This window comes from Thermobia domestica, chromosome 7 (genome assembly GCF_964235325.1).
Source record: "Thermobia domestica chromosome 7, izTheDome1.hap1.1, whole genome shotgun sequence".
NCBI lineage: Eukaryota > Metazoa > Arthropoda > Insecta > Zygentoma > Lepismatidae > Thermobia > Thermobia domestica.
In genome coordinates this window covers 47,168,568-47,188,944 of record NC_137460.1, presented here as the reverse complement: position 1 = coordinate 47,188,944, position 20,377 = coordinate 47,168,568, and positions in this window count along the sequence as shown.

Genomic DNA, 20,377 nt, shown 5'->3' with positions numbered 1-20,377 from the left:
TTTATAAACAATCAGAAAATATTTGTTTGTGTCCCTGAACATTTTACATTATAGTGGATTTATAGAACATACAGTTTATTGTAAATTAGAGCATGATCACAATGGTCTGAACGCGTAAATTCAACACTTACATTCCATTGAAACCCACATGAAACAATAGGCAAATTCTATGTACTATTGCGTCTACAAATAAAAATATGCTGAGTTTACTTTATAGTGGATCCAAAAAATAATCTCTAAAGAACAAGTAAAAAGATGGTAATTATAATAATAGACATGATTTTATATTTCAATTAAATGACAAATTGTTTTCTACCTAAAGTAGAATATCAGTATGAGCTCTTGTGTGTGCTTTCCTTCTTGGGTGTCGACTTATCGTACACACTTTCAGAATGAGGGACTGGCTTCAGTCCCGGTGAGAGCTCATGTGGTTCGGATCCCACATTCCTTGGTTTCCTCTATGTCCTCCTCATATAGCCTGAGCGCTTAAGATCACGTTGAACTTCAAATCAACTCAACAAAATATTGAAGTTTCTACTTAATTATGATACCAGTAATCTTAACACAATATAAAAACTTAAGGCTCACTTTAAAACTAATTCAAACTTGAGGTGACACATTTGCTATATTGAGTCAATTCAGAATTACAAGACATTTCTTTCTACATGTTTTAAAATGACGGTGGTTTTCGACTCGAGACGAGACCGAAAGTACTATTTGTCGTCCGAGACCAGACCGTGACTTTATGTAGTCTCGTCTCGTTTTGTCAAGATTCTATTCTATCCTCCAGTAAACTACCCTTATTTTGGTGGTCTTACCTAGTATATAAACACGCCTGCATGGGATGAAAGGGGATTAAAATCTGCAAATAGCATTTCTTCTACCTGAGTGCTCTTAAGTTTTATTTACTCATGCTGTTAGTAAAAGGCAAATAATTAAAACGACATGAATGGTCTTTACGAACTATTGCATAAGAAGAGTCATCAGCAAACACCATTTTCCTTCTTATTTATTACTTAAACTGTACATATGCCGATAATTATAATAATATTAATAATTTATGTAAATTTGACCTACATTTTAGCAGCTGTTCGGTGTATCCCTACAAATGCTAAAGAACAAAATTTTACTTAAAATAAAAATTTATATTTATCACTCTATAGCAATGGCAATCTGACTTACTATGAACTTGTCAAAAATTATAATTCAGAAGATATATCCCAAGATTGTCTTTGTGTACGCTTGAGAACCCTATTGATATTGCTAATAGAAAAACATAATTTCTCATAATTGGAAATACACTGACGAATTTTTACGAAATAACTTTCAAAATGCAAAGAATTTATCTATCTAGCTAATTACTGAAATACGATTGTGTATCGATTTGGCTAATCTTTGTTCACTAAATTTCATATAATTATTTTGAAAAGGAAAGGGGGGAAGAATTCTGTAATGAACAATCTCGTATCAGCTGATCTGAGTTAATTCATAATTTTTCTTAATAGTCGTCGCTGTAATTGATTTTCGTTAGATATGAAATCTTCAAATTTTAAATAAAATAAATTTCATATCTTTTCTTAAGGCGGATTTCATGCAAGCGCTTATTACGTTCTTCGCTTGTGATGTAACTGAATAGCCAATTGAGAAAGTTGTTTAAGTACCGTTCTACGTTTAACACAACTTTCTGTTGGCTACACATAGAAATCGCAAGCAACGGACGCTAGCATGAAAATCCGCCTCTACAAGTTGCTGTTTAGGTGTTTACATGCAGGGTTTATGAAATACTAAGTCGTTATTTTCTACTCGTGCAATGTCAAAATACATATCAAATCCAAATTGTGATAGTAGCTTTGCATGATATTTTTTACATATTTTATAACATATATAACTAACTTACTCTAATATTGACCCATACAAAAATATACACTACGTACCATTCGTATTCCATAATTCACATTTCGTTACTTATAATTAAACACAAATATTATCGAAACACAATTTAATCTATTTCTGTGGGCCACTGAGCATGCATCTTACAAGAATCAAAATAAGATGATGATTAGATCTAAAACTTTGTGACACTTAATTTTGTAAACACCCGCAAAGAATCACTTTAAATAAAAATATCCATTAAACTGTATTTGTTTCATTGATATTTATTTGCTGTGACTATATGTGCAATAATATTCTACGAAAAAAAAAAAAGAATTTGTTTGAAGAATTTTATCCAAGAATTGTTATCGATTTTGAAGTCATTAAATTGAAAAAAAAAAAAAAAAAACAAACTCACATTTTTATTTGCCAAGACTCTTTCATTCTGCTAAGATATTAACAATTTAAGTATGTAGTAAGCTGTTGTGAAGTGCTCGAAAATACAGGGTGAGCATAAAGTCTTGCCCTGATTACAAAAATTTATTACAGAAGATCCGTTTGATATAATAATAATGTAAATACTGGTCAGTTACATAGGTTAGTATGACATTTTTTTAAAGACCACTTACGTTACTTATGTTACTGATGGGCGATTTGCTTTCGTGATACCACAGCATGCATTGCGCTTTCTCTTACTTCGGTGCCATTTTGCCAACTAACCCGCGCGCAGTGTTGCCAGATATGAAGATTAAAAAGTAGCGTGGTCGTGCTTCAAAAGTAGCGGATTTGAACTACTTGTAGCCCAAATATAAAAATAAATTCTTTGCTGCTATGTAGTTTTTTAATTTATATATATATATATATATATATATATATATATATATATATATATATATATATATATATACCGGTATATATATATATATATATATTTCTGAAATCAGGTTTTGAATTATATGTTATTTTACTTAAATTTATATACATTTTTTATTTAGGTTACGTTAGATTACATTTTATATGGTTAAATCTGGTTAGACTAGGTAGGGCAAATTGGCTTTAAGGTTAGGTTAGGTCGGGATAGGATATGTATAATTTAATACTAATTATCACCCAAAATAATATTTTACCTATTTTTCACTACATTACAGTCGTACTTTCATAGCACAATTATTGATCAATAGATATAAAATATAAATTCAATGAACCCACAATCAGCTCACTCAAATAAAAGTCACGTGCTGATGAGTTCCGAGTAATAGGCTTAATTCATATTCATTTTTGTCTAATTCAGCCATATTTTATAAATCGTAAGATCAATCTATATATATAAAAGAGAACGCACAAAATCCTTTGTCCGCTCATCACGCTAATACGGCTGAACCGATTTCTTTCATTTTTGGGGGGTTGTTAGGATTTGGACCCTAGATGGTTTTTATCATATCACTTTAATTTTCAATTACCAGTGTCTTGAGATAATTGACCAATCAGGTGTCAATACGTACAAAAAATCCTTTGTCCGCTCATCACGCTAATACGGCTGAACCGATTTCTTTCATTTTTGGGGGGTTGTTAGGATGTGGACCCTAGATGATTTTTATCATATCACTTTAATTTTCAATTACCAGTGTCTTGAGATAATTGATCATTCAGGTGTCCATACGTAGAAATCCTTTGTTATTAGTTCATCATAGGTATAAAAATAAACGTATTTATATGCAACCCGCATGACCCTGTGACTCGGCGGGTTAACATAACTAACAGGCGCTATAAATCACTTGAAAGCGAAAAAGTAAAAATTATCTAAGTAACAAAGTTTATTGCGTTCCGGGGTGACCGCAGCGAAGCGGGGTGAACGCTGCTAGTTAATAATATAATAAGTAGAAAATAATTTATTACTATTTTTTTTATTGAAAATTGTATGGCAAAAAATGTTTGTAGTCTCCTTACCTTCGTTTTTAGCTGGTTCTTTGTGATCGATTGTCGAATTAAATCTGAGCAGTTTTGCTATAATGTGAAGTTATAACGGCATAATGTGAAGTTATTTCGGTCTTCAAACATCACTTTAACACGGAGATTTGAAGAAAGAAGTTCTAGCCCCATTTTTGTCTGAGTTTTGTTTTTGTTACAGTTACTCTCGAAAACACTCTTTGACAAGTTGCATTGCTAATTGATAAGGGGTACACAATCAATGCAAATTGAGACAATTCTTTCAGAACGAAATTACCAGCAAAATTTTTAATGGTTATTACTTTGCACCAGAAATCTGCTCCATTTGTCGGTATGCCATCAGAAAAAAATATTTTCCCAGTCCATTGTTAGCAGAGAGAGTCATTGATTTTGTATCTCTCCAACCTGAGATCCCTTAGATAATAATTCTAATGGTAAAGCGGAAAATGGTGGCCGTGTGTGAGACAAACAGATTTTAGGAGAAAAGCTACTAATCTTCAGTAGAATCCCCTTATTTCTGGGAATACGATTTAGTAGTTCCTCGTCACCATTCATCAACTTATATAGCTCCATTTAAGAATCAGTATACTGAGCAGATCTATGAAACCAGTTATATGTTTCTCTGACAGTGAGCAAACAATTTACATTTCCAGACAATTCCTCTGATGTATATGAACAGGATAAATGAAGAGAATGTCGAATATACTTTATCAATATTATAATTCAGTTATCCTTTTCCGTGTGTATGTAAAGAGAATTATTATTATCGCACAGGTTAGATGCACCATCAGGTGCAATACCAAGGCTTTGTTGAATATTGATATCAGAACGAGAGAAAAAAATTAACAGCATCATTCAGGACCTCTGTAGTACGGTAGTAACTGTGAAAGGAGTTGAGTTAGTATTCAATTAGCCTTTGAGTTACAATATCTAGTAGGCCTACATAAGTATAAATGCTTCACAAGAAATATCGGTTGATTCATCAATAATAAGATTAAAAGAAAACATGATCCTTCATGTTACATATGAAAATAAAAAAAAAGTAGCATATTTTGAAGATTTATAGCCTACAGATGATTACAAGTACCCCAAAAAGTAGCGTGTCGCCCAATTCGAAATTTTTGTAGCGAGGGCACTTAAATAATCGCCCAATCCGCTATTTGTAGCCCAATCTGGCAACACTGCCCGCGCGCGCCAAGTAACGTACTGCGTCACTCTTGGGTACTACTAATGCCATCTATTGGTCTTAAAAAGAAACTTTAATACTAACCTATGTAACGGACCAGAATTTACATTATTCTGTCCAACGGTTATTCTGTAATAAATTTTTATAATCAAGGCAGGACTTTATGCTCACGGTGTACAATCATTTTACTCTGCGGAAGGAGGGACTAAAACAAAACTAGCGAAAATCATGTTACTTGCCCTTGCCATGCTTTCAAAATTTCAACTTCTTCTGCCAGTAAAAGTAATTTGAACTGTGATATTGAAACTGCCAAAACGTTTTATTTAGTTCTAACTCAATTTCGAAGAATCCTCTAAGCCAAAATTATGGTTCAGATTACGATGATGCTGAAGATTTAATAATCAGCAAATAGAGCAAACAACTTGAATCACTGCTGAAATAGAAGACGCTTTTCATTTAAAATATTTTCCCACAAAATAGTTCATTTAATAGTTTTCTTCCAACAAATTTAGCTCAATATTTCTCTCTGAGCTTTATTATTTCCCTTTTAGTTGTCAAATACATATCTTACATCTAATAAAATTGACAAAACTGCTAAATATATTCCGGAATGGACATTAACTACGACTGACTTCCATTTGCAATTGCCCTCAATTAACTAATCTCAACGCGAGACGTTCCTCAAATCAGGGGTTAGCACATCTATTCCTAGGTAACGTTTCATTAAAATAAATGGAAATGTAAACATATACGAGACTATGAATATGTCCTACCTATTTTTAACAATCATCGAGTTTTCTGAGTGAATTTATTCCGGTTAAAGAAATCGAATATTTAGAATACGAAAATACTAAACTGAAAATAAATTCACACAATTCATAAGAGTTGAATTGATTTTTAGTTTAGCGTCCCTTTCAGCAGCGAGGCTATATGAGGCGTGGATCTACTGATTAACGTGAAATCCGAACCACATGAGCTTCCGCCGGGAATCGAACCCGGGTGTCCCACGCCAAAGACGCGTACGCTAACCGCTTAGCCACGAAGGAGCTCTGCACAACTCAGAAGAAAAATGAAATGAAATCTTTAAGTTTTACGTCCCACAGTGATGCCGGTTAGGCTAAAGGAGAACAATTCAGAAGAATTTTCGTATCTATCTATCTATCTATCTATCTATCTATCTATCTATCTATCTATCTATCTATCTATCTATCTATCTATCTATCTATCTATCTATCTATCTATCTATTTCAATGGGTAACAAACTGAATTATTAATATCACTACGCTGACATACAAGCTAGTCAAATTAGTATCACTACACAGACATACAAACATGACTAACTAATTGACGTAAACGAAAACTTAAGTCTAAAAACGAGTAGTCTAAATAATCATCCTCGAGAGTAAGCATTTTTTTCGTAAGGAATAATTTATATAATATAGAGCTACTAAAGAAATATATATTTATGAAGAATGAACAAAATGACATGACTAGTTATTAATTAAAATCTTCTTAAAAGACATTTCCCAAGAATAAAGTCCCTACGTAGATTTTTTTTTTCAGCACAAATGAGTTATACTAAATTGTCAGGTTAATAATGAAATATTTATATATGAAGAAGTATGGACAAGATCGCCGTAGTCAATTTTCAGAAAATCGTCAGAAAGAGTACGACTTCATGAACAAAGTACTCTTTCTCGATTTTCCAAAATAAATAACTTATACCACTTGATTGGATTTTTTTCTGGGAAAATTAATTTGTGAAATACAAACAAAATTGTTAGAACCTTTTTGTGAAAATATATATATTTTTTTAAAATTTACTCTTAAGTAAATTACTGTTATTCTTTTTTATTTATATTTTGTAAGTTAGAAAATATGTACGTGCAAGTAACAGAAAACAGATGAAGTTGACTAAATACTGTGTTCCTATCTAGGTATTGACACACCTTACTATAATTTGATGAAACTTTCAACACGTTAGTGTATAAATGTATTATAATTTAAATCGAGTTCAGCGAATTAAATTGCGGAGGGGGGGGGTAAAAAGTAAGATATGTAATTTAGACCTGAACAAGTGGTCAAATACTCAATTATTTTCTGCCTTCAATGTTTGACACCTTAATTGTGTCGGTTACAATGACATTCCTCTATAACGACGTTTTTTTTAAGGTTTATTTGATGACGTTATAACCAAGCTTTACTGTACTTTAGTTGCTCAGGAGTCCATTGTGTAATTCAAAATAAACAGATATTTTCACATATGTTTCACGTAGAAAGTGCATGTTGTCTTCAACACAAATTAATTTCATCAGCTTAATCCTACAGACTAATGTAATATAAATATTTATTTGTCGACATTGTGTGCACGCTAAAGAATAGTACTTACCATGTCTAAGGTCTGCCTCTGTTTTATAGACTTTATCCTGCCAAGATGTGGACCATTGAACAGAAAACAAATACAAAATCATGCACCTAAGCATATCGTCGTTTTAAGCGATAAGAATTATGAGAAAATGCCACTTACACGCGATTAAAGCATTTGTTATTGTGTGTTTTATAGCAAAACAAACTCAGTTAAAGAAAAGGTAGCTTGGAAATGATTAATTATATAAAGTAGAAAATGGCCAATGGTAGTTCTAACGCAATCAAAAGGAAATATTATTTACAATCTGGTTTTGTTCTTTGATAGTGATATATTTCCATAAGCGTGTGCTTACATCTAAACAAGGAGATTTATTCGTAAATTTGTTTCTTAGGTAGTAAAATGATATAATCAAATTAATATTTTAAATGACAAGTTGAGGACTACTGTGGTCCAATTCTATTTGGTTTCTGTATCGGAATAAAGCTGCTTTAATATTGTCCTCTATTACGCTTATCATGACTAAAAATTCGTATTTTCATATCGGCATATGTAGAAATTTAGGCCTGGTCCAGCTCTTTTCTCTAAAAAAATGTTACAATTTTGGTAATTTCTGTTCACATTCGGTTAGTTTAGGGTAGGTTAGGTTATTTTAGGTTAGTTTGGGTTAGGTTAGGTTAGTTTCGTTTATGTCATATTAGTGTAGGGGCGCCGCGTAATTTTCCAAAAAATGATAGAATTTTTCTTATTTCTACTAATATTAGATTAGTTTAGGTTAGTTCAGGTTAGCTTAGGTTAGTTTATGTTAGGTTAGGTTAGATTTGGTTATATTATGTTACGTCTAAGTACTTGCGTCATTCATTTCTCCTGTAAATTTTGTATTTTTTACGTGCTTCTGGACCCCTTGTACTAAACATACTTCGAAATTTCCTTGTGTAGGTATATTTCTATGAACGGTATTTAGGAATATACCTATGGATGCCCTATTAACTTTTGTAGACATTTCATATCTATAGCCATGTTCTTGTAGATGTATTCAAAAAATTAACATTTAAAGTACTTTACATTCTGACAAGGAACCCCTTGAGTGGAGGTCGCAAGTGCAATGTCTAGTAAGGCTCATTTGAAAGTGTAGTGTGGACAATGATGACAAGAAAAATAATAGCTGCTAATGACTCAGCATTTGCATCAGGAGGGCGACAGAAGTGTCCGGAAGGTGCAGAGATCAACTTTTTATAGAATGTATGTATTGCACTTCACAAAATGGACATCGTCGACATTCACCAAATGTTCAAAACAAACAATTAACTTACGTCATGAACACCGAATGAAAAATGACGCGCCACAGTAATCACATATGTTCGCACCGTCAACATCGAAGGCGAGCTTCTTGGGAGTTAGAAACCGTTCAGGACATTCAGCTAGGTATCCACTTTTAAAGAATGTATATAGAATCATATTCATATAACGGAGAAATGAGAACTGATGGAATGTGATGCCACCCGTTATACCAATATGGTTTTATATACATTCTTTAAAAGTGGATACCTAGCTGAACATCCTGAAAGGTTTGTAACTCCCAAGGAGTTTGCCTTTGATCTTGATGGTGCGAACATTTGTGATTACTGTGGCGCGTCATTTTTCATTCGGTGTTCATGGTGCGAGTTAGTGGTTTCTTTTGAAGTTTTCGTGAATGTCGAAGATGTCCATTTTGTGAAGTGTAATACATATACGAGCCCATAGAAGGTTGATCTCTGCACCTCACGGACACGTATTTTCTGTCGCCCTCCTGATGCACATGCTGAGTCATTATCAGCTAATATTTTTTTCTGTCATCATTGTTGACACTACACTTTTAAATGAGCCTTACTAGAGATTGCACTTGCGACCTCGCACTCAAGGGGTTCCTTATGAAACACCTCTGGCAGAGAGTTTTGAATTTCGTTCATACGCAGGTGTCAGCTAGAAGGATTTAGTCGACATCTTCTACATCAGCTAGAAGATGTAGTCAACTGTAATGTAAGTGTGTATCGCAGGATGACTGGTAATTAGATGCATTCCTTGCAAGGGGATACTTTACAAGTACTTTGGAACATTTTCGCCTATATGAACCGGGGGTCACAAATCAATTGCTTCTGAGTAATTTGCACATATGTGATTTCTTTCAAAATTTCCGGCTAACGAGAGGTGCGCGAGAAAGTTTTATTCTGCCCCACTTCCAAACATCGTAGAGCGATGAAAGTTTACACGTGTAACGCTGTGTTATAGGTCCGAACGTGAAGTAGGGTGTAGTGGTTCAAAATCCATTACTGCACCTCAGAAAGCAGCGTGGCAACATGGCAGAAGTACTTGCCCTTAGGTAATGGTTTGCATGGTTGGGAAGAGATGGAATGAAGATGGTGTGTGGTCAAGAGAAAACACGAACTATGACGAATTTCATACCTAGGGTCGTGCATCTGTCTGTCCAACATTTCAGTAGTAAACGGGTACGTTGTTTTCCAGGAGGCGGACACCTTTTGTCAGCATGTCACGCTCTGGGATTTCACAGAATCTCGCGACGCACCCAGCAGTGATGCATAGCATATTCTTGTAATTGTGGAGCCCTCACCTGGTTGCATCACTGCTGGGGGATTGCGGGATATATTATGCGTTGGTGGATTCCGCGAAATTTCAGAGCGTGGCATGCTGACAAAAGGTGTTCGCCTCATGGAAAACAACACACCCGTTTACTTCTAGAATGTTGGCCAGACAGATGCACGATTCTGGGTATGAAATGCGTCATAGTTCGTGTTTTCTCTTGACCGCACACCATCTTCATTCCACCTCTTTCCAACAATGCAGTCATTTCCTAGGGGAAAGTACGTCTGTAATGTTACCACACGCTCTCTGAGGTGCAGTAATAGATTTTGAGCCACTACACCTTACTTCACGTTAAACGCTAATAACGTTAACGTATGCCAACCTTTTTAGATCAAAATCCAGATGCTGACATACATGTGTATATCCACATGTAGCTCAGAAAATAGTAAACATAATTGGTACGGGAGCTAATTTCTATACTTATAACAACTTCAATCGATTAACTCAAATTGATGCAGTTAAATGATACAGTGATTTAATGATTTAATTTATGATGGTAATGATGGTAATGATTTAATTTATCAGATAAGACTAGAGACATCAGATTTAGATAATTACCCAAAATTGGTGCTGTGGCATTATGGCAAAATTGATACTAGAACTCTCATACTGAATTAGAAGTTAGAATTTTTGATATAAGTGAGACTGGTAACTAAGTCGAATGATAGAAGTGTGTTGTCTGTTCGTAACCAGCATGCATTCACCAAGAGTAATCAGAGGGGACGATCAGTTCAAAGCTCAATGGTGTTCACTATTGCTTTTGTCCACCTACCTTCTCTTCCTAGTCTTTGGTGTTGTCATTTTCTTCCACTCACCATTTCATTTACTGGAATTTCCTCATGAATCGAAGTAGGAAGTGTTTGTTATTGAATTGACACATTGCTACATATCCTATATTTCCTATTGAAAGGAACGTTTTTATCTGGACATAGTTTTAAGTTACTACAAGACTTCCTTGATTGTTCTGAAGATATGAACGACCGAGCAGCATCAAATTGGGCATGTTTCCATTTAAAATATGAAAAAAGTTATAAAGTATTGAGATCGTTAATTAATAAAATATCCTTTACAATTATCAAATAATTTCTGTCGTATTACAATCCTCCCTCCTTGGATATCGGCATTTCCGATGTCGAGATAAATATAAGAGTTCAGACCAAACACCAAAACATATTAAATAAATTGAATTTATATAAAATATTTTGTTAAAATAAAATCAGTTTGTAGCAAGCTGAAAGCAATATGTTATAAAATATTAGTTAGTCAAGATGAGCATATCAAAATGAACATAAAATCATTACGATTACGTGTGCATATGACAAGGTCACTAGTACACACAAAACATAATATGCATGCGTCCTTGCAATTTCATTAGAGAAAATCCATACGCAGCAAGTCTGAAAACTCTGTCAGTTATAATCAATGGCGACTTTAGCCGATTTGTCGGGTAGGCAGGGCCTACCCAAAAATTTAAAAAAATATATAAACGCTAAAAGATACAATAAAGAGTAAATATACAGGAGATAGACAAAAGAAAATCTAAAAAACATTTCATACTGGACACGTAAGTTTGGCCCTCCACTGTAAAACACGTGTTGCGGTTGCCGATCGTTTTTTGTTTTCAATGCCATGTGGACCTTCCTCCTAAGTCAGCAGTAACCAGTTCACCTGTGAGTGTCGTGGTGTGAAAGTGGCGCGGGAAAATGGGCGACCTGACAGACTTCCAAAGAGGCATGATCGTTGGTGCCCGTCTGGTTGGAGATTCAGTGGCAACAGTGGCGAACATTATGGGGGTATCGAAAGGCACTGTGTCCAATGTCACGAGGGCATACATAATTCATGGGCAAACGACGTCTGCAAAGCACAACAGTGGTTGAAACACAATTCTGTCAGATAGGGACCAAAGGGCATAAAACGGATTGTAGCAGCTAAAAAGAAGACAACTGCAATGAAAATTACGTCTGAACTCAATTCCGGCCTACAGAACTCGGCTTCATCGAAACCAGCGCGACGGCAACTTCATAAAATGAAAATTCATGGCAGGGCAGCTATCACCAAACCCCTGGTCACAGCAGTAAATGCGAAGAGGCGTTTCTAGCGGTGCAAGGACAATAAGGCGTGGACTCATGAACAGTGGAAACACGTAATGTGGTCCGATCAATCGATCTTCACCTTGTTGTCGTGTTTACGTATGGAGAACACCGTCGCAGGCCTATGATACAGACTGCCTGCTACCAACTGTAAAGCATGGGGGTGATTCTGTTACAGTATGGGCAATAATATCGTGGTTTCTGCAGGTCCCATCATAGTCCTACATGGAATGATGAATGTTAAGGCGTATGAGGCCATTTTGGGGACCAGGTTCTACCCATGGCCCAAATATTGTTCCCTGATGGTGATGGGATCTACCAAGATAATTTCGCACAGTCTCACGCTGCAAAAACGGTGAAATCATGGTTTGAGGAGCATGACCATTAGCTATCACACCTCCCCTAGGTCCCGTAATTACCAGATCTGAACATGATTGAGCCATTATGATCTGAGTTAGAAAGGCGTGTTCGGTCTCATTACCCTCCACCAGAATCCCTTAAGGAACTGGAGCATGTTTTGGAGGAACAATGGTACAAAAGTCCGCAAATTACGATTCAGGAGCTATATACGTCCATTTCACGTCAGATCCAAGCAGTTTTGGATGCAAAAGGAGGCCCCACACCATACTAGGTATGATTTTGACACTTTTGCAAACGTTTTAGATTTTTTTGTCCAACCCCTGTATTTTCCACTATTTATATTAATGATATACAATTATTTAACAAATAGTATCAACCACTACTGTACAAGTAATTTCCTACTGTAATTAATCAATCAGATATGTATATGTATTCATAAGCGAGGGTGAGGGCTAACTCAAAATTAAAATCCTAAAGCTGCCCCTGGTTATAATTGGTTTGTGTTTTGTGAGAGTGTATCATATAGTTTTGAAGATTTATACGGTGATATATTAAGTATTATATTGTTATAAAAATAGAAATTCACTGTTTATTTTACATGACTCATTTCATATTCTTCACATGGACCTATCACTTGATTTAGAATCTCAACTTCTATTCTCACAGAGAATCAAACCTATTTCCATGTCATAGCCTTTGAAGTTTACCGTTAAGCTAACTAACCGTTGAAGTTCCTTTCCAAAATATTGTGTCCGATAAATAGCCTCTTTCAGTTCTGTCTTGAACTTTGTTAATAAGTAAATAATAATAGGCCCTAAAAATGACAAATCACAGGTCTATATCAGCCTGGAATCTTATGAGGGGCAGTGAAATGAAAACCAAACACACATAAGAAAGTACCAATGGAATATTTTCTATTCAAAAATAATTACCAGACACGTTAATACATTTATCCTACTGGGAGGCAAGACAATCAATTCCATACTTGCAGAATTACCTAGATCGCTGACGGATCCATAACTTCACACTCTTGCACTTCCTCGTTCGATTGAAACCGACGTCCACGAATGCCTTTCTTCAGCTCGCAAAAAATGTGAAAATGAGGGGAAAGAATCTGAGTTGTACGGAGGTTGTTGAAGTGTTTCCCAGCCAATGTTCTGAAGCGTAACGCTCATCAGATTGGTAGTTGTGTACGAACGGACATTATCATGCAAAAGGATGGTTCCGTCTACCCATATTCCAGGTCTCTCTGACTTTGTGGCGCGTTTCAGTTTCTGCAAACAGTGCTCATAGCGCTTCTGATTTATTGTGAGCCCACGCTCGAAGAAGTCGAAAAGCAGAGAGCTGCAGTTGAAAGAATTCATCATGACTTTACTGGAACCCGTGTAAAGAGCTTTGGATTTCTTTGGCGGGGTAGATTTGAGGTGTTTCCATTCTTAGATTTGAAATTTGCTCGTTGGGTCAATTTTTCCCATGTGAAGATACGGGACAGAAACGAATATTCTTCCTTGTGTGGCAGATGCATCAGATATGAAGCCGTTCTCTCAATCTTTTTTCCTTCTGTCAGTTAACCCTCCATAGCACGCGTGGTCAATTGAAACATCAAGGCACCCGCGCGGAGTCTCACTTTGCAGTATTTAGTTATGTTATTTTAATGTGTAATTTGTTTTGAAAGGATATTTATTTTTTAAAAAATATCTTCCTTGCAATGTTTTTGACAGTTGCCCACGTATATTTTACAGCATAAACTCCCTTACAGTTCTAAGAAAACTAAAATCTTTCTATCCGCGGAGTATGACTCCGCGGCGCGTACTGCGGCGGATTAATAACTAACTAACTAACTAAATCTATGGCCTATGGAACCCGGAGGTTCAATGCCGCGTTCACAAAAGCTCTCCACTGACTTCTATCCTTAGCTAACTGCATCTAGTTTCTTCTTTGTATTCCTATCTCTGCGAGATCCATCTTAATATTGTCCTCCCATCTGCGCCTAGGTCTTCCTAATGGTCGTTTTCCGATCTTCCAGTTTGGTCTTCCAGTCAGCACTTTGAAAGCGTTTCTACTTTCTTCCATTCTAGCTACATGACCCGCCCAACTAAGCCTCCTAGACTTGACGACCCTAACAATGTTGGGTAGACCATATAAATTATGTAGTTCCTCGTTATGCAGCGGGTCAATGCGGAACCAAATTCGTGAAAATTATTTGGAACTTCAGGTATTCTTTGTTGATGTCACACATGGAGCTATGGCTATTTCCGACTTGATCATACATTTATTTCTTTGTGATTCATTGGTTTTATTTTTGGATAAAACCATCAATCTGCGCAAACACATCAGAGGTAATGGCTCGATGGCTTTGTCCTGGGAACGGATCGTCTTGCAGTGATGTGCGTCCTGTAGCGTCCCCATCCACAGTCCTCGGAATATTTAACTCACATTTACACACTTGTCAGTGAGATGTAGTGTTAACCATACACAGAAGACATGCGACAATGAATTCCACCTATTCCAATACCCTCAGCCACCAAAACATGAACCACACTTTTCTTCTTTTCTTGCCTCCATTTTTAACTCAGGAGAACACACTTTTCACTATGCTCACCTACAGAGCAATAATCGAACAACTTTGTGTACTTTGTGTACCTGTGTACGTACAACTTTGTGGTCACTATGCCTTTTTACTCCCGAGAGATGGCAGTATCGATAAGTAACAGCAGTGCTACCACCTTTTGAGAGGAATGTGTTTTATAGAGAGTTTGGTTTTCATTTGACTACTCCTCATAATTTACTTGAATTAAGCAATTTAGAAGTAGACAATGGTTGCTTTGTTGATGCCTGCTTAGTGCTCCTGGCAGCAACGAAGCTACATGAAACGTGGTCTTACGGGCTAACGTCGTATCCGAACCACATGCACTTCCATTGGGAATCGAAACCTTGCCACCCGTGACAATGAAGTTTACGCTAACCACATAGCCAGGAGGAATGTTACTTAAAGTATATCTTATATGAGAAAATTTTTCGTCCTTGTTCCTCCTTCGATATTCATTAATTGGTTGATTTGTATTTAACTCTAGCAGTGAGTGAGCAGAAGTGTTATATAGATCAGACTTACACTTTGAGAGATCTGAATCTGTGTAGTGCGTTTGACACTCTTCCATTGTGAACAGAACATTCTCGTGAATATACGAGTGTAATTAGTGTACACGCCCTTGGTACTGGAGACTCAATTTTGTTTCCCCTCGAAAGTTTATGTGGTTCAAATTGCTTCGTAAGCTACAGAACCATGCCTGGTATTCATTTGCTCCTGAAAGAAGCAGTTAACTTCAATCCACTTAACGGGAATTGATCTCATAATCTCGTTTACTGAGGATATGCCCATTAGATGCTTCTTTTTCTATAAAGGTAACCAAGAAAGTTCTGTCGCTGTTTCACCCACCAATTTTTAACATGCCACTTAAGACGTACCTGGAAAATAAAAGATAATTCTCATCAGTATCGACCACCTGCCAACGTTCTGGAAGGTCATGGATTAGATCGCGGTAAAACTTAGTGGGCCGTGAGACGAAGAAGGTATCAAGTGCATTTTGCATCTCTACTAGGTATTTGAACTGGCGTCCTCTAAGGTGATTACACTGGTCGACATGGGTTTTGATGTCTGGAAACTAATTGCTATTTTGGACAACTATTTTGATACTGATCCCAAAACTATGTTTCTTTTGTTCCCATCACCCACAGTTTTCTATTTTTACCCGCTAGATGGCAGGGCGCATAATATTACAATAATGGATAATTTAGACATTCAAAGTGTTGTAAATTCTTAAAAGTAACCGAAAGAAATACGTAATTTTTTGCTGTTATAGCTAGTCTCATTAACTGATGTAATAAAGTGCAATTTTTTCATGTATCATATTACTTAATGTAAGAAATCACGGTAAGTGTTACGTAAACAATTTATGTATACACAGCTCTAGAATACGCTGTTTTGATCAAGTTTCTCTGCGGTTTGTTGCTTTGAAACAGTGAAACAATGTCATCTAGAAAGTGTGTGAACTCTCCTGACATTTTTTGTTACATTTGCGGATGTTATGTAGTGAAGAGACAAAGACAACGTGTAACAAAATTTGTGAAGGATGCATACAATGCATATTTTGGAATGAAATTAGGTGACCAGGACAAAAAGTGGGCCCCACATACAGTTTGCAAGACTTGTGTGGAGGCTTTGCGATTGTGGACATGTGGCAAGAAGAAAGCTCTGCCGTTTGGAATCCCAATGGTATGACGTGAACCAAAAAATATGTTGAAGACTGCTATTTCTGTGCTGTTAACGTTAGTGGTTTTAGTGCTAAGAACAAAAGTAAGGTGAACTATCCAAACAACATACAATCAGCTATCAGACCTGTAGCTCATGGGCCAGATATACCTGTACCATGTGTACCTACTATTGTCGAAAGTTGTTCTAGTGACAGTGAAGTTGAGGTAGAATTAGAAGAGCGTGATGATGATGCATTGTATCCTAGTACGAGTACTAGCACTCCAAAGCCACTTACACAACATGAACTTAATGATCTTGTGAGAGATTTAAATTTACCAAAAGAGAGTGCCCAACTTCTTGGTTCCCGGTTGAAGAAAAATTGTCTCTTGTCTCCTGAAACACATTTTTCATGGTACAGGCACCGAGAGAAAGAACTTCTACCATACTTCACTGAAGAAGAAAATTTAGTGTATTGCAACAACATAAGAAAAGTGATAGAATTTTATGGTATTGCATACAATGCAATAGAATGGAGATTCTTTATTGATGCATCGAAGGCCAGCTTGAAAGGTGTTTTGTTGAGCAACGGTAATGTATTACCATCGATTCCCATAGCATATTCTGTGTTCTTGAAGGAAACGTATGAAACGTTTAGACTTATGCTCGTAAAAGTGAAATATGAAGAACATGGTTGGTCAGTATGTGGTGATTTTAAAGTGATAGCATTGTTGTTAGGTCTCCAATCCGGGAACACAAAATTTCCCTGCTTTTTGTGTGAATAGGACAGCCGGGACAGGGAGAATCATTGGAAAGTGAAAATCTGGCCACGTAGAAAGTCTCTCCAGGAAAGAAGAATGTGACACAACAGCAATTAGTGCCATCGTCTAAAATACTACTCCCTCCATTGCACATTAAGTTAGGAATCATGAAACAGTTCGTTAAAGCATTAAACACAGATGGGAAATGTTTTAAATACATTGCAAGTAAATTTCCAGCAATCAGTGATGGGAAACTGTAAGAAGGCATTTTTGTTGGCCCTCAAATAAGAAAGTTGATGCTTGACCGTGAATTTGAGCAAATAATGACAGAAACTGAAAGGAAGGCCTGGGTTAGTTTCAAACTGGTAGTTGCCCATTTTCTGGGAAATGAAAAACATAAGAACTATGAACATTACGTGAAAGAACTTTTGGAAAATTTATGTAAACTTGGAAGCAAAATGAGCCTAAAGTTACATTTCCTTAACTCCCATCTTGATTTCTTTCCACGTAATCTTGGAGACTACAGTGAGGAGCATGGGGAGAGATTTCATAAAGACATAGCAGAGATGGAAAGGAGATACCAGGGGAGATGGAACGTTAACATGATGGCAGATTATTGCTGGACGTTGAAAAGGGATGTTCCGGTGTCGAGTGTCAGCGATGTCAGGAAATCGAAGCGAATGAAGTTTGATGCTAAGTGACGTAATGTATTTGTGATTTTGTATGTAGGTGTAAATGAAAATGTACATTTACATTAACATTAACCTTAATTTTACTATCTTGTGGCATGTCGCATACATTTAAAAACTGTACAAAAATTGTGAGAAATGCCTGAACTTAATATGTAATACGTTTCGTTAAGTCCCTTATAGGCTTAGTAATAAAACAATACACTTGCTGATGATAATATGTTTTAACGATTTGTGAAAAAATGTGGCGTGATAGAGAGAAACTGATTTTATTTTTGAAATCAGCATTTAAAGTCCATTCGAAGTTACCTATTCATTTCAAAACATCGCTCAACTTTTGAAAAAATATCGACCAGTGTTATCCAAGAAATGGAACATGTGATAATCGGACGGTACAATATCCGGGGAGTATAGCGGATGAAATAGTGTTTTTTTCATCCAAGGCGTAGAATGGCGTCGCGAGTCACCCTAGTCATATGGGGCATAGCGTTTTCCTATAACAGTAGGATCCCTTTCATTCAGAAGTGCTGGCTCCAGAGTTTTGAAATTTTCTTGAACACAGCTCAACTGCTGACAGTACACAGTTGCATTGATACTTTGATAGCTGGTAGCAGTTCCTGACCCATGATGCCCCGAGCAGTCCACCAAACACACAGGAGGACCTTCTTCTGGTGTAGTGATGGCTTTGGCTGTTTTGGAACCGGTTCACGGGATGCTAACCAACGATGACGGCGCCATGGAGCTTCGTACAAGACCCACTTCTCATCACATGTCAACACACTGTCTAGAAATGGCTTCTTCCTGAGACGAAATGGCAAAGAAACACAGGTGCGTATTTGCATTGCCTTCTGGCCCGGAGTCAAATCATGTGGGACCCATCGATCCAACTTGTGGTGCTTCCGATATTGATAGAGGTGCTGAGGAAAGGTTTCACCATTCCACTGAATTGTAGTCCCAGTTCCTAATATGTCTGCCTTCTGTTCTTCTCAGTTGCTACCTGAAGATCTTTATTTTGTACATGTGCTGGTCTTTCGGTACGTGGTGCGCCTTCGAGTGTTTCGTCACCATCCTTAAACTTCTTAAACCACCGCTGCAATGTCTACGTAGTCACGACGCCAAAGGCCTGGCATATCTTTCGCCCCGCTACAGCGACGTTTGTCCCCAGTTTGAACTCGTTCAGCATACACCCTTATGACGCTCTGTGGAGGTCCCATGTTCACTCTGTCCTTACGCAAGTTCACGGTGTAACTGAACTGCCACAACCAGGTAGTATGTTATATATTCCCGCACCAACAACTGACCTTCGTCTTTTCTCCATTTGTATTGAACTCACGGTGTGAAGGCTAATGTAACTCAGACCTCCACAAAAAGGACACAACTTTCTTGTTTATCTTTATGTTTTTATTTTTATCTAAGCAAACACTGAAGCATTAATGCTTCCCCCTTTTCTTACTCGCTTTATTTTCACTCATTTATTTGACATGCATTTTTAAATAACCTTTCTACATTTTTCTGATCTTTACTGACCTTCCTAGTTTATCCTGTTGTGCAAATTACCGGAAAATGACACAAACTCACCGAGAACAGTTGAAACATGCACATACTTGTACTTTTCATTGGTATTCGATCCCAGGATAAACTCCACCCTGCAGTCTTCAGTCGATCGCTACATACTATTCATCTATGAATACTGGTGGCAGTATCATCGACTATTGCATTTCAAACTTACGGTATTGATTGTTATTAAAAGTTGAATGACATAGCTGCATTTTGAACTTCCTTTTTTTTTTTTAAAAAAAAGTTTTCTGACATATTAAATATCTGATAACATTGTTTCTACTTGTGTAAATACTCCTCGTCGTCCTCGTCCTCCTCCTTCTCCTCCTCCTCCTCCTAATAATAATAATAATAATAATAATAATAATAATAATAATAATAATAATAATAAACACAGATAAATAAAATGGGGCTACTGAATTATCTTTCCCATTATTTGTAAATTAGCATAAGAAAGAACTTCTACATTACTGGTCCATGTCGAATTTTAATTCTAATTATATTTTCTCTTTTAAGAATAGGCAAATATCGCCAACGTTTAGTAAGGTATTAGAAAAAAGATACTTATCCAGTAAGGACATATAGCTTTCTTCTTTTTTGCGATTTTCTACCACTTTTATGAGTAATATCGGAAGGTATTTATGATTCATGTCATGTTTAT